Source organism: Dermacentor variabilis, chromosome 3 (assembly GCF_050947875.1).
Source record: "Dermacentor variabilis isolate Ectoservices chromosome 3, ASM5094787v1, whole genome shotgun sequence".
Taxonomy (NCBI): domain Eukaryota; kingdom Metazoa; phylum Arthropoda; class Arachnida; order Ixodida; family Ixodidae; genus Dermacentor; species Dermacentor variabilis.
This window is the reverse complement of record NC_134570.1, coordinates 149,155,021-149,168,919: the sequence shown is the minus strand read 5'-3', so window position 1 is coordinate 149,168,919 and position 13,899 is coordinate 149,155,021. Positions and strand designations below refer to the sequence as shown.

The following is a 13,899-nucleotide window of genomic DNA, read 5'->3' as shown; positions in this document are numbered from 1 at the left end:
TGAAGTAGTAAATACAATAAATAAGGTCAAATAACGAGCTGCCCCTAACTATGTTCAGATTATCAATGAAAAAACAAGAGCCGCTACAAACAGTCTGTTTACCTTGCCGCCTTCTCATAATACATACAGCCATAGACCTGTACAACGTAAAGGAGCCAACGTGTGTCATGAAGTTCCAAACGAAGTAATGGATACCAATGACATTTTGGCATCGTTAAAACATCTTTCCCTCATTACTACGAAACTATTGGAATGAAGAAGCGTGTAAATAAATTTACAAAAAAGAAAGGAACCAGCTTGTTTTTCTTTTTGATGCCCTGTCAGTGCTTTGGACATTCTTTGGACTTTGGACTCTCTGCTTTGGTCGAATATGCCACAAAGTTATATACTGAAGCTTGCCAATTTTCTTGCGTGTTACTGAAGTGTTTTGTGATTGAGCCCATTCACGAAAAAGTCGGCCAATATTATAGTACTTGTTTAGCGTGCGGACGCATCACTAGCCTTGAAGGCTATGGGTGGGACCAACTGCGTGTGTACTGGATTTTAGAACTAATAATAAAAAGTATCCGGTTAAATAAAAAGTCCTCCGCAAGCTTTTAAAACTTCGATGTTCAACACCAGATGGCGACTGCTGCGCATGAAAATGGCAGTCGTGCAGTTCAAGCAATCCTGGCTATTTTAACAATGTTATTAGCTTTTAAACGTGAATACCGCAACATGTAAAATTTCTCTATTAACAAGTACATGTAGAAAAGCCCAGTCAGAGATACACTTGCTAAATAATAACAAGAGTTGAGGTTTAAGCATGCAAATTTGAGAATAGCTTGAAGGTTCACCTGGCCAAGTAAGTGACACCATTTAGGAGACCAGCCTCGGACAGCATCGGTATCTTCATCGCTCAGGTCTCTCCTCAAATCCACGTATTAATCTTTCGCCTTTTACTAAAGATTACCGTGGGGAGGGACACTCCAATGAGCCTATAGGCCAATTTTTGAGAGGCCTTGCCCGTTTGGGCAGGGCCTACCATTGCAATCAAAAGAAAGACTTACGTTGTTGATTGACGCAGATATCGATGAGCAAGCGTATCTTGTGTTATCGCAGTGGCCGACCGAGCGTAGGTACCCTTCATGTGCCTCATCCCGCAAGAATAGCGTTATTGTCAGAAAAGTGTAACGTGCACCTGCGCGCGCCGTTGTCGATGCACAGATCCGCAACAGCGTGGCGTATAGACGTAAACTGTTCAAAAGAACAATAATAATTTCGGAGAAAACGTTTTAAACAGAAGCAACTCGCGACCCGATACCTCAACTACTCAGAAGATCACATCCTGTGGCATATTAAGCTGCGCAGACTGGCCCTTGCGGTGAGTTGATTGCAGACTATTCATCCGTTATTGTTCCTATTGAGAAACACTGAATTCGGTACAGAGTAATATACTGAGTAAGATAGACTACGTCCGGCTGCGTGAAATATTAGAACGAACAGATATCATTACGGCATATGATAAACACGTTGATACCGAGTACAGGAAATTTCTAGATATACTTAAATGTGCCGTTGAACGGCGGTCTTTGCCGACCCATAAAGATACAGCTACCCAAAGTGTCCTTGGATGAATACTGAAATATTAACTTTGTAAACAGATAAGGATAAATGGTACCACAAATGGTTACAGTTCAGATCAAACGAATATTACATTACTCAATTTAAACGCTATCTAAAACTATCTATGTTTCCTATGAGGAAAAGCAAAAAAACAATGTGATTCATCTCTCATGAAGCAGGCACATGTAAATAAAAAAAAAACAATGGGACACGCTAAACTACAGAATGGGCGTAGGATCGAACATCTCTACTTTCTATGAAACAGTTGACGAAGGTACAGTTGAATCATCTGGTACCTATTTTGCCTCCGTAGGGCCTATGGTACATGCACAAGTACATGCTGATGTTCTTTCAGTGAAAATGGCAGAGCGTGACAACAACACTTTTGCATTGCCTCACATAGAAATTGAAGAATTAGTTACAACAGTAAAAATCCCTTCAGTCGCTAAGGCGGCAGAACCAGATGCACTACCTGTTAGGCTGATAAAAAACAACTTTTATATGTTGGGAATCCATCTACTGCATATCTTAAATCATACGTTGGAAAATGAAGTGTATCCTGATGAACTGCAGGTGAAGACGGTCATACCTATCTTTAAGAGTGGTGAGCGATCCGACATAGAAAAATACAGGCTGATACCGCTGCTAAATGCAATCAATAGTTTTTGTAAAGACACTTTGTAAGCGTATACAGCATTTTTAAAAGAAATGTAACATCATCTATCCTAACCAGCATGGCTTCAGGCCCCAAAGATCAACGTCTTCCGCAATTCCTGTTCTAACACAACTCATAAATACTGCACTGCATAATAAACCAGCTATAGTAATTTACTTAGATGTATCCAAAGCTTTCGATGCGGTACATCAGACAATACTGCAACAGAAATTGGAAACTTAGGGTCTGAAATGAAAGATTTGTAATCTAAAAAAACGTTCTTTTTCAAATAGGAAACAATATGTTGCTGTAAACAATCTAACCTCTCTACCACAAAACACTATTTTCTGTGTTCTGCACGGTTCCTTGCTGGGCCTCTGTTTCTTTACAATAACGATCTTCCGTCAGGTCTGAAGGATTCTGAAGCTATTATGTATATCGATGACACAGCATTACTTTTCACAGGCGATAACTTAGAGGAACTGAATTGTAAATTTAATGAAGAACTTAGCGAAGTATCACAATGGTACATAAGTAATGAGCTGACTCTTTATAACCAGAAAATAAAGTACACCGTGCTTCACTCGCGAATAATATAAATTATCACCACGTTGCATCAATGATTACCAAAACAAGAATGTCCTCAGCGTGTCGCAATGCAAGTAATATCTTGGTGCTGTGTTTGAGTCTGATATGCACTGGAAGCAACAAATTATTAATGTCTGCTCCAAATTAACTCATGGCTGTCATGTATTACAAAGGGCTAGAGAGTGCTTTGGACTTTCGATTTCACGCGTTCTGTATTTCTCATTTGCGCCCAGCGATTTATGCTATTGCCTGTAAACGAGGGGCGAGACATACAAAACATATTGAGACCATGTTTGTCGCCTTCAATAACGTGCTATTCGTATAATAAATTATTGAAGAAGTACTCACTCCTGTATGTCACTTTTTGAACAGCTACGCATGTTACCCGTATCAATTTATTTAAATTGAAGATAGCTGAAGTAGTAAATACAATAAATAAGGTCAAATAACGAGCTGCCCCTAACTATGTTCAGATTATCAATGAAAAAACAAGAGCCGCTACAAACAGTCTGTTTACCTTGCCGCCTTTGTACAACGTAAAGGAGCCAACGTGTGTCATGAAGTTCCAAACGAAGTAATGGATACCAATGACATTTTGGCATCGTTAAAACATCTTTCCCTCATTACTACGAAACTATTGGAATGAAGAAGCGTGTAAATAAATTTACAAAAAAGAAAGGAACCAGCTTGTTTTTCTTTTTGATGCCCTGTCAGTGCTTTGGACATTCTTTGGACTTTGGACTCTCTGCTTTGGTCGAATATGCCACAAAGTTATATACTGAAGCTTGCCAATTTTCTTGCGTGTTACTGAAGTGTTTTGTGATTGAGCCCATTCACGAAAAAGTCGGCCAATATTATAGTACTTGTTTAGCGTGCGGACGCATCACTAGCCTTGAAGGCTATGGGTGGGACCAACTGCGTGTGTACTGGATTTTAGAACTAATAATAAAAAGTATCCGGTTAAAAAAAAAGACCTCCGCAAGCTTTTAAAACTTCGATGTTCAACACCAGATGGCGACTGCTGCGCATGAAAATGGCAGTCGTGCAGTTTAAGAAGCAATCCTGGCTATTTTAACAATGTTATTAGCTTTTAAACGTGAATACGGCAACATGTAAAATTTCTCTATTCACAAGTACATGTAGAAAAGCCCAGTCAGAGATACACTTGCTAAATAATAACAAGAGTTGAGGTTTAAGCATGCAAATTTGAGAATAGCTTGAAGGTTCACCTGGCCAAGTAAGTGACACCATTTAGGAGACCAGCCTCGGACAGCATCGGTATCTTCATCGCTCAGGTCTCTCCTCAAATCCACGTATTAATCTTTCGCCTTTTACTAAAGATTACCGTGGGGAGGGACACTCCAATGAGCCTATAGGCCAATTTTTGAGAGGCCTTGCCCGTTTGGGCAGGGCCTACCATTGCAATCAAAAGAAAGACTTACGTTGTTGATTGACGCAGATATCGATGAGCAAGCGTATCTTGTGTTATCGCAGTGGCCGACCGAGCGTAGGTACCCTTCATGTGCCTCATCCCGCAAGAATAGCGTTATTGTCAGAAAAGTGTAACGTGCACCTGCGCGCGCCGTTGTCGATGCACAGATCCGCAACAGCGTGGCGTATAGACGTAAACTGTTCAAAAGAACAATAATAATTTCGGAGAAAACGTTTTAAACAGAAGCAACTCGCGACCCGATACCTCAACTACTCAGAAGATCACATCCTGTGGCATATTAAGCTGCGCAGACTGGCCCTTGCGGTGAGTTGATTGCAGACTATTCATCCGTTATTGTTCCTATTGAGAAACACTGAATTCGGTACAGAGTAATATACTGAGTAAGATAGACTACGTCCGGCTGCGTGAAATATTAGAACGAACAGATATCATTACGGCATATGATAAACACGTTGATACCGAGTACAGGAAATTTCTAGATATACTTAAATGTGCCGTTGAACGGCGGTCTTCGCCAACCCATAAAGATACAGCTACCCAAAGTGTCCTTGGATGAATACTGAAATATTAACTTTGTAAACAGATAAGGATAAATGGTACCGCAAATGGTTACAGTTCAGATCAAACGAATATTACATTACTCAATTTAAACGCTATCTAAAACTATCTATGTTTCCTATGAGGAAAAGCAAAAAAACAATGTGATTCATCTCTCATGAAGCAGGCACATGTAAATAAAAAAAAAACAATGGGACACGCTAAACTACAGAATGGGCGTAGGATCGAACATCTCTACTTTCTATGAAACAGTTGACGAAGGTACAGTTGAATCATCTGGTACCTATTTTGCCTCCGTAGGGCCTATGGTACATGCACAAGTACATGCTGATGTTCTTTCAGTGAAAATGGCAGAGCGTGACAACAACACTTTTGCATTGCCTCACATAGAAATTGAAGAATTAGTTACACCAGTAAAAATCCCTTCAGTCGCTAAGGCGGCAGAACCAGATGCACTACCTGTTAGGCTGATAAAAAAACAACTTTTATATGTTGGGAATCCATCTACTGCATATCTTAAATCATACGTTGGAAAATGAAGTGTATCCTGATGAACTGCAGGTGAAGACGGTCAAACCTATCTTTAAGAGTGGTGAGCGATCCGACATAGAAAAATACAGGCTGATACCGCTGCTAAATGCAATCAATAGTTTTTGTAAAGACACTTTGTAAGCGTATACAGCATTTTTAAAAGAAATGTAACATCATCTATCCTAACCAGCATGGCTTCAGGCCCCAAAGATCAACGTCTTCCGCAATTCCTGTTCTAACACAACTCATAAATACTGCACTGCATAATAAACCAGCTATAGTAATTTACTTAGATGTATCCAAAGCTTTCGATGCGGTACATCAGACAATACTGCAACAGAAATTGGAAACTTAGGGTCTGAAATGAAAGATTTGTAATCTAAAAAAACGTTCTTTTTCAAATAGGAAACAATATGTTGCTGTAAACAATCTAACCTCTCTACCACAAAACACTATTTTCTGTGTTCTGCACGGTTCCTTGCTGGGCCTCTGTTTCTTTACAATAACGATCTTCCGTCAGGTCTGAAGGATTCTGAAGCTATTATGTATATCGATGACACAGCATTACTTTTCACAGGCGATAACTTAGAGGAACTGAATTGTAAATTTAATGAAGAACTTAGCGAAGTATCACAATGGTACATAAGTAATGAGCTGACTCTTTATAACCAGAAAATAAAGTACACCGTGCTTCACTCGCGAATAATATAAATTATCACCACGTTGCATCAATGATTACCAAAACAAGAATGTCCTCAGCGTGTCGCAATGCAAGTAATATCTTGGTGCTGTGTTTGAGTCTGATATGCACTGGAAGCAACAAATTATTAATGTCTGCTCCAAATTAACTCATGGCTGTCATGTATTACAAAGGGCTAGAGAGTGCTTTGGACTTTCGATTTCACGCGTTCTGTATTTCTCATTTGCGCCCAGCGATTTATGCTATTGCCTGTAAACGAGGGGCGAGACATACAAAACATATTGAGACCATGTTTGTCGCCTTCAATAACGTGCTATTCGTATAATAAATTATTGAAGAAGTACTCACTCCTGTATGTCACTTTTTGAACAGCTACGCATGTTACCCGTATCAATTTATTTAAATTGAAGATAGCTGAAGTAGTAAATACAATAAATAAGGTCAAATAACGAGCTGCCCCTAACTATGTTCAGATTATCAATGAAAAAACAAGAGCCGCTACAAACAGTCTGTTTACCTTGCCGCCTTTGTACAACGTAAAGGAGCCAACGTGTGTCATGAAGTTCCAAACGAAGTAATGGATACCAATGACATTTTGGCATCGTTAAAACATCTTTCCCTCATTACTACGAAACTATTGGAATGAAGAAGCGTGTAAATAAATTTACAAAAAAGAAAGGAACCAGCTTGTTTTTCTTTTTGATGCCCTGTCAGTGCTTTGGACATTCTTTGGACTTTGGACTCTCTGCTTTGGTCGAATATGCCACAAAGTTATATACTGAAGCTTGCCAATTTTCTTGCGTGTTACTGAAGTGTTTTGTGATTGAGCCCATTCACGAAAAAGTCGGCCAATATTATAGTACTTGTTTAGCGTGCGGACGCATCACTAGCCTTGAAGGCTATGGGTGGGACCAACTGCGTGTGTACTGGATTTTAGAACTAATAATAAAAAGTATCCGGTTAAAAAAAAGTCCTCCGCAAGCTTTTAAAACTTCGATGTTCAACACCAGATGGCGACTGCTGCGCATGAAAATGGCAGTCGTGCAGTTCAAGCAATCCTGGCTATTTTAACAATGTTATTAGCTTTTAAACGTGAATACGGCAACATGTAAAATTTCTCTATTAACAAGTACATGTAGAAAAGCCCAGTCAGAGATACACTTGCTAAATAATAACAAGAGTTGAGGTTTAAGCATGCAAATTTGAGAATAGCTTGAAGGTTCACCTGGCCAAGTAAGTGACACCATTTAGGAGACCAGCCTCGGACAGCATCGGTATCTTCATCGCTCAGGTCTCTCCTCAAATCCACGTATTAATCTTTCGCCTTTTACTAAAGATTACCGTGGGGAGGGACACTCCAATGAGCCTATAGGCCAATTTTTGAGAGGCCTTGCCCGTTTGGGCAGGGCCTACCATTGCAATCAAAAGAAAGACTTACGTTGTTGATTGACGCAGATATCGATGAGCAAGCGTATCTTGTGTTATCGCAGTGGCCGACCGAGCGTAGGTACCCTTTATGTGCCTCATCCCGCAAGAATAGCGTTATTGTCAGAAAAGTGTAACGTGCGCCTGCGCGCGCCGTTGTCGATTCACAGATCCGCAACAGCGTGGCGTATAGACGTAAACTGTTCAAAAGGACAATAATAATTTCGGAGAAAACGTTTTAAACAGAAGCACCTCGCGACCCGATACCTCAACTACTCAGAAGATCACATCCTGTGGCATATTAAGCTGCGCAGACTGGCCCTTGCGGTGAGTTGATTGCAGACTATTCATCCATTATTGTTCCTATTGAGAAACACTGAATTCGGTACAGAGTAATGTACTGAGTAAGATAGACTACGTCCGGCTGCGTGAAATATTAGAACGAACAGATATCATTACGGCATATGATAAACACGTTGATACCGAGTACAGGAAATTTCTAAATATACTTAAATGTGCCGTTGAACGGCGGTCTTTGCCGACCCATAAACATACAGCTACCCAAAGTGTCCTTGGATGAATAGTGAAATATTAACTTTGTAAACAGATAAGGATAAATGGTACCACAAATGGTTACAGTTCAGATCAAACGAATATTACATTACTCAATTTGAACGCTATCTAAAACTATCTATGTTTCCCATGAGGAAAAGCAAAAAAACAATGTGATTCATCTCTCATGAAGCAGGCGCATGTAAATAAAAAAGAAACATTGGGACACGCTAAATTACAGAATGGGCGTAGGATCGAACATCTCTACTTTCTATGAAACAGTTGACGAAGGTACAGTTGAATCATTTGGTACCTATTTTGCCTCCGTAGGGCCTATGGTACATGCACAAGTACATGCTGATGTTCTTTCAGTGAAAATGGCAGAGCGTGACAACAACACTTTTGCATTGCCTCACATAGAAATTGAAGAATTAGTTACAACAGTAAAAATCCCTTCAGTCGCTAAGGCGGCAGAACCAGATGCACTACCTCTTAGGCTGATAAAAAACAACTTTTATATGTTGGGAATCCATCTACTGCATATCTTAAATCATACGTTGGAAAATGAAGTGTATCCTGATGAACTGCAGGTGAAGACGGTCATACCTATCTTTAAGAGTGGTGAGCGATCCGACATAGAAAAATACAGGCTGATACCGCTGCTAAATGCAATCAATAGTTTTTGTAAAGACACTTTGTAAGCGTATACAGCAATTTTAAAAGAAATGTAACATCATCTATCCTAACCAGCATGGCTTCAGGCCCCAAAGATCAACGTCTTCCGCAATTCCTGTTCTAACACAACTCATAAATACTGCACTGCATAATAAACCAGCTATAGTAATTTACTTAGATGTATCCAAAGCTTTCGATGCGGTACATCAGACAATACTGCAACAGAAATTGGAAACTTAGGGTCTGAAATGAAAGATTTGTAATCTAAAAAAACGTTCTTTTTCAAATAGGAAACAATATGTTGCTGTAAACAATCTAACCTCTCTACCACAAAACACTATTTTCTGTGTTCTGCACGGTTCCTTGCTGGGCCTCTGTTTCTTTACAATAACGATCTTCCGTCAGGTCTGAAGGATTCTGAAGCTATTATGTATATCGATGACACAGCATTACTTTTCACAGGCGATAACTTAGATGAACTGAATTGTAAATTTAATGAAGAACTTAGCGAAGTATCACAATGGTACATAAGTAATGAGCTGACTCTTTATAACCAGAAAATAAAGTACACCGTGCTTCACTCGCGAATAATATAAATTATCACCACGTTGCATCAATGATTACCAAAACAAGAATGTCCTCAGCGTGTCGCAATGCAAGTAATATCTTGGTGCTGTGTTTGAGTCTGATATGCACTGGAAGCAACAAATTATTAATGTCTGCTCCAAATTAACTCATGGCTGTCATGTATTACAAAGAGCTAGAGAGTGCTTTGGACTTTCGATTTCACGCGTTCTCTATTTCTCATTTGCGCTCAGCGATTTATGCTATTGCCTGTAAACGAGGGGCGAGACATACAAAACATATTGAGACCATGTTTGTCGCCTTCAATAACGTGCTATTCGTATAATAAATTATTGAAGAAGTACTCACTCCTGTATGTCACTTTTTGAACAGCTACGCATGTTACCCGTATCAATTTATTTAAATTGAAGATAGCTGAAGTAGTAAATACAATAAATAAGGTCAAATAACGAGCTGCCCCTTACTATGTTCAGATTATCAATGAAAAAACAAGAGCCGCTACAAACAGTCTGTTTACCTTGCCGCCTTCTCATAATACATACAGCCATAGACCTGTACAACGTAAAGGAGCCAACGTGTGTCATGAAGTTCCAAACAAAGTAATAGATACCAATGACATTTTGGCATCGTTAAAACATCTTTCCCTCATTACTACGAAACTATTGGAATGAAGAAGCGCGTAAATAAATTTACAAAAAAGAAAGGAACCAGCTTGTTTTTCTTTTTGATGCCCTGTCAGTGCTTTGGACATTCTTTGGACTTTGGACTCTCTGCTTTGGTCGAATATGCCACAAAGTTATATACTGAAGCTTGCCAATTTTCTTGCGTGTTACTGAAGTGTTTTGTGATTGAGCCCATTCACGAAAAAGTCGGCCAATATTATAGTACTTGTTTAGCGTGCGGACCCATCACTAGCCTTGAAGGCTATGGGTGGGACCAACTGCGTGTGTACTGGATTTTAGAACTAATAATAAAAAGTATCCGGTTAAAAAAAAAGTCCTCCGCAAGCTTTTAAAACTTCGATGTTCAACACCAGATGGCGACTGCTGCGCATGAAAATGGCAGTCGTGCAGTGCAAGCAATCCTGGCTATTTTAACAATGTTATTAGCTTTTAAACGTGAATACGGCAACATGTAAAATTTCTCTATTAACAAGTACATGTAGAAAAGCCCAGTCAGAGATACACTTGCTAAATAATAACAAGAGTTGCGGTTTAAGCATGCAAATTTGAGAATAGCTTGAAGGTTCACCTGGCCAAGTAAGTGACACCATTTAGGAGACCAGCCTCGGACAGCATCGGTATCTTCATCGCTCAGGTCTCTCCTCAAATCCACGTATTAATCTTTCGCCTTTTACTAAAGATTACCGTGGGGAGGGACACTCCAATGAGCCTATAGGCCAATTTTTGAGAGGCCTTGCCCGTTTGGGCAGGGCCTACCATTGCAATCAAAAGAAAGACTTACGTTGTTGATTGACGCAGATATCGATGAGCAAGCGTATCTTGTGTTATCGCAGTGGCCGACCGAGCGTAGGTACCCTTTATGTGCCTCATCCCGCAAGAATAGCGTTATTGTCAGAAAAGTGTAACGTGCGCCTGCGCGCGCCGTTGTCGATTCACAGATCCGCAACAGCGTGGCGTATAGACGTAAACTGTTCAAAAGGACAATAATAATTTCGGAGAAAACGTTTTAAACAGAAGCACCTCGCGACCCGATACCTCAACTACTCAGAAGATCACATCCTGTGGCATATTAAGCTGCGCAGACTGGCCCTTGCGGTGAGTTGATTGCAGACTATTCATCCATTATTGTTCCTATTGAGAAACACTGAATTCGGTACAGAGTAATGTACTGAGTAAGATAGACTACGTCCGGCTGCGTGAAATATTAGAACGAACAGATATCATTACGGCATATGATAAACACGTTGATACCGAGTACAGGAAATTTCTAAATATACTTAAATGTGCCGTTGAACGGCGGTCTTTGCCGACCCATAAACATACAGCTACCCAAAGTGTCCTTGGATGAATAGTGAAATATTAACTTTGTAAACAGATAAGGATAAATGGTACCACAAATGGTTACAGTTCAGATCAAACGAATATTACATTACTCAATTTGAACGCTATCTAAAACTATCTATGTTTCCCATGAGGAAAAGCAAAAAAACAATGTGATTCATCTCTCATGAAGCAGGCGCATGTAAATAAAAAAGAAACATTGGGACACGCTAAATTACAGAATGGGCGTAGGATCGAACATCTCTACTTTCTATGAAACAGTTGACGAAGGTACAGTTGAATCATTTGGTACCTATTTTGCCTCCGTAGGGCCTATGGTACATGCACAAGTACATGCTGATGTTCTTTCAGTGAAAATGGCAGAGCGTGACAACAACACTTTTGCATTGCCTCACATAGAAATTGAAGAATTAGTTACAACAGTAAAAATCCCTTCAGTCGCTAAGGCGGCAGAACCAGATGCACTACCTCTTAGGCTGATAAAAAACAACTTTTATATGTTGGGAATCCATCTACTGCATATCTTAAATCATACGTTGGAAAATGAAGTGTATCCTGATGAACTGCAGGTGAAGACGGTCATACCTATCTTTAAGAGTGGTGAGCGATCCGACATAGAAAAATACAGGCTGATACCGCTGCTAAATGCAATCAATAGTTTTTGTAAAGACACTTTGTAAGCGTATACAGCAATTTTAAAAGAAATGTAACATCATCTATCCTAACCAGCATGGCTTCAGGCCCCAAAGATCAACGTCTTCCGCAATTCCTGTTCTAACACAACTCATAAATACTGCACTGCATAATAAACCAGCTATAGTAATTTACTTAGATGTATCCAAAGCTTTCGATGCGGTACATCAGACAATACTGCAACAGAAATTGGAAACTTAGGGTCTGAAATGAAAGATTTGTAATCTAAAAAAACGTTCTTTTTCAAATAGGAAACAATATGTTGCTGTAAACAATCTAACCTCTCTACCACAAAACACTATTTTCTGTGTTCTGCACGGTTCCTTGCTGGGCCTCTGTTTCTTTACAATAACGATCTTCCGTCAGGTCTGAAGGATTCTGAAGCTATTATGTATATCGATGACACAGCATTACTTTTCACAGGCGATAACTTAGATGAACTGAATTGTAAATTTAATGAAGAACTTAGCGAAGTATCACAATGGTACATAAGTAATGAGCTGACTCTTTATAACCAGAAAATAAAGTACACCGTGCTTCACTCGCGAATAATATAAATTATCACCACGTTGCATCAATGATTACCAAAACAAGAATGTCCTCAGCGTGTCGCAATGCAAGTAATATCTTGGTGCTGTGTTTGAGTCTGATATGCACTGGAAGCAACAAATTATTAATGTCTGCTCCAAATTAACTCATGGCTGTCATGTATTACAAAGAGCTAGAGAGTGCTTTGGACTTTCGATTTCACGCGTTCTCTATTTCTCATTTGCGCTCAGCGATTTATGCTATTGCCTGTAAACGAGGGGCGAGACATACAAAACATATTGAGACCATGTTTGTCGCCTTCAATAACGTGCTATTCGTATAATAAATTATTGAAGAAGTACTCACTCCTGTATGTCACTTTTTGAACAGCTACGCATGTTACCCGTATCAATTTATTTAAATTGAAGATAGCTGAAGTAGTAAATACAATAAATAAGGTCAAATAACGAGCTGCCCCTTACTATGTTCAGATTATCAATGAAAAAACAAGAGCCGCTACAAACAGTCTGTTTACCTTGCCGCCTTCTCATAATACATACAGCCATAGACCTGTACAACGTAAAGGAGCCAACGTGTGTCATGAAGTTCCAAACAAAGTAATAGATACCAATGACATTTTGGCATCGTTAAAACATCTTTCCCTCATTACTACGAAACTATTGGAATGAAGAAGCGCGTAAATAAATTTACAAAAAAGAAAGGAACCAGCTTGTTTTTCTTTTTGATGCCCTGTCAGTGCTTTGGACATTCTTTGGACTTTGGACTCTCTGCTTTGGTCGAATATGCCACAAAGTTATATACTGAAGCTTGCCAATTTTCTTGCGTGTTACTGAAGTGTTTTGTGATTGAGCCCATTCACGAAAAAGTCGGCCAATATTATAGTACTTGTTTAGCGTGCGGACCCATCACTAGCCTTGAAGGCTATGGGTGGGACCAACTGCGTGTGTACTGGATTTTAGAACTAATAATAAAAAGTATCCGGTTAAAAAAAAAGTCCTCCGCAAGCTTTTAAAACTTCGATGTTCAACACCAGATGGCGACTGCTGCGCATGAAAATGGCAGTCGTGCAGTGCAAGCAATCCTGGCTATTTTAACAATGTTATTAGCTTTTAAACGTGAATACGGCAACATGTAAAATTTCTCTATTAACAAGTACATGTAGAAAAGCCCAGTCAGAGATACACTTGCTAAATAATAACAAGAGTTGCGGTTTAAGCATGCAAATTTGAGAATAGCTTGAAGGTTCACCTGGCCAAGTAAGTGACACCATTTAGGAGACCAGCCTCGGACAGCATCGGTATCTTCA

At 39.6% G+C, this 13,899-nt stretch overlaps 4 non-coding genes across 4 annotated transcripts; all 4 read left to right on the top strand.

Annotated features, from left to right (window-relative positions):
* The first annotated feature begins 894 nt into the window (after window positions 1-894).
* Window positions 895-1,020, top strand: LOC142576876 (U5 spliceosomal RNA). The gene has a single exon (XR_012826996.1). It is a non-coding gene; the product is annotated as a U5 spliceosomal RNA (small nuclear RNA).
* Window positions 1,021-4,135: 3,115 nt separating this feature from the next.
* LOC142576874 (U5 spliceosomal RNA) lies at window positions 4,136-4,261 on the top strand. The gene has a single exon (XR_012826995.1). It is a non-coding gene; the product is annotated as a U5 spliceosomal RNA (small nuclear RNA).
* A 3,112-nt stretch (window positions 4,262-7,373) lies between these two features.
* On the top strand, window positions 7,374-7,499 carry LOC142576873 (U5 spliceosomal RNA). The gene has a single exon (XR_012826994.1). It is a non-coding gene; the product is annotated as a U5 spliceosomal RNA (small nuclear RNA).
* A 3,137-nt stretch (window positions 7,500-10,636) lies between these two features.
* On the top strand, window positions 10,637-10,762 carry LOC142576872 (U5 spliceosomal RNA). Its single transcript, XR_012826993.1, has one exon. It is a non-coding gene; the product is annotated as a U5 spliceosomal RNA (small nuclear RNA).
* The last annotated feature ends 3,137 nt before the right edge of the window (window positions 10,763-13,899 follow it).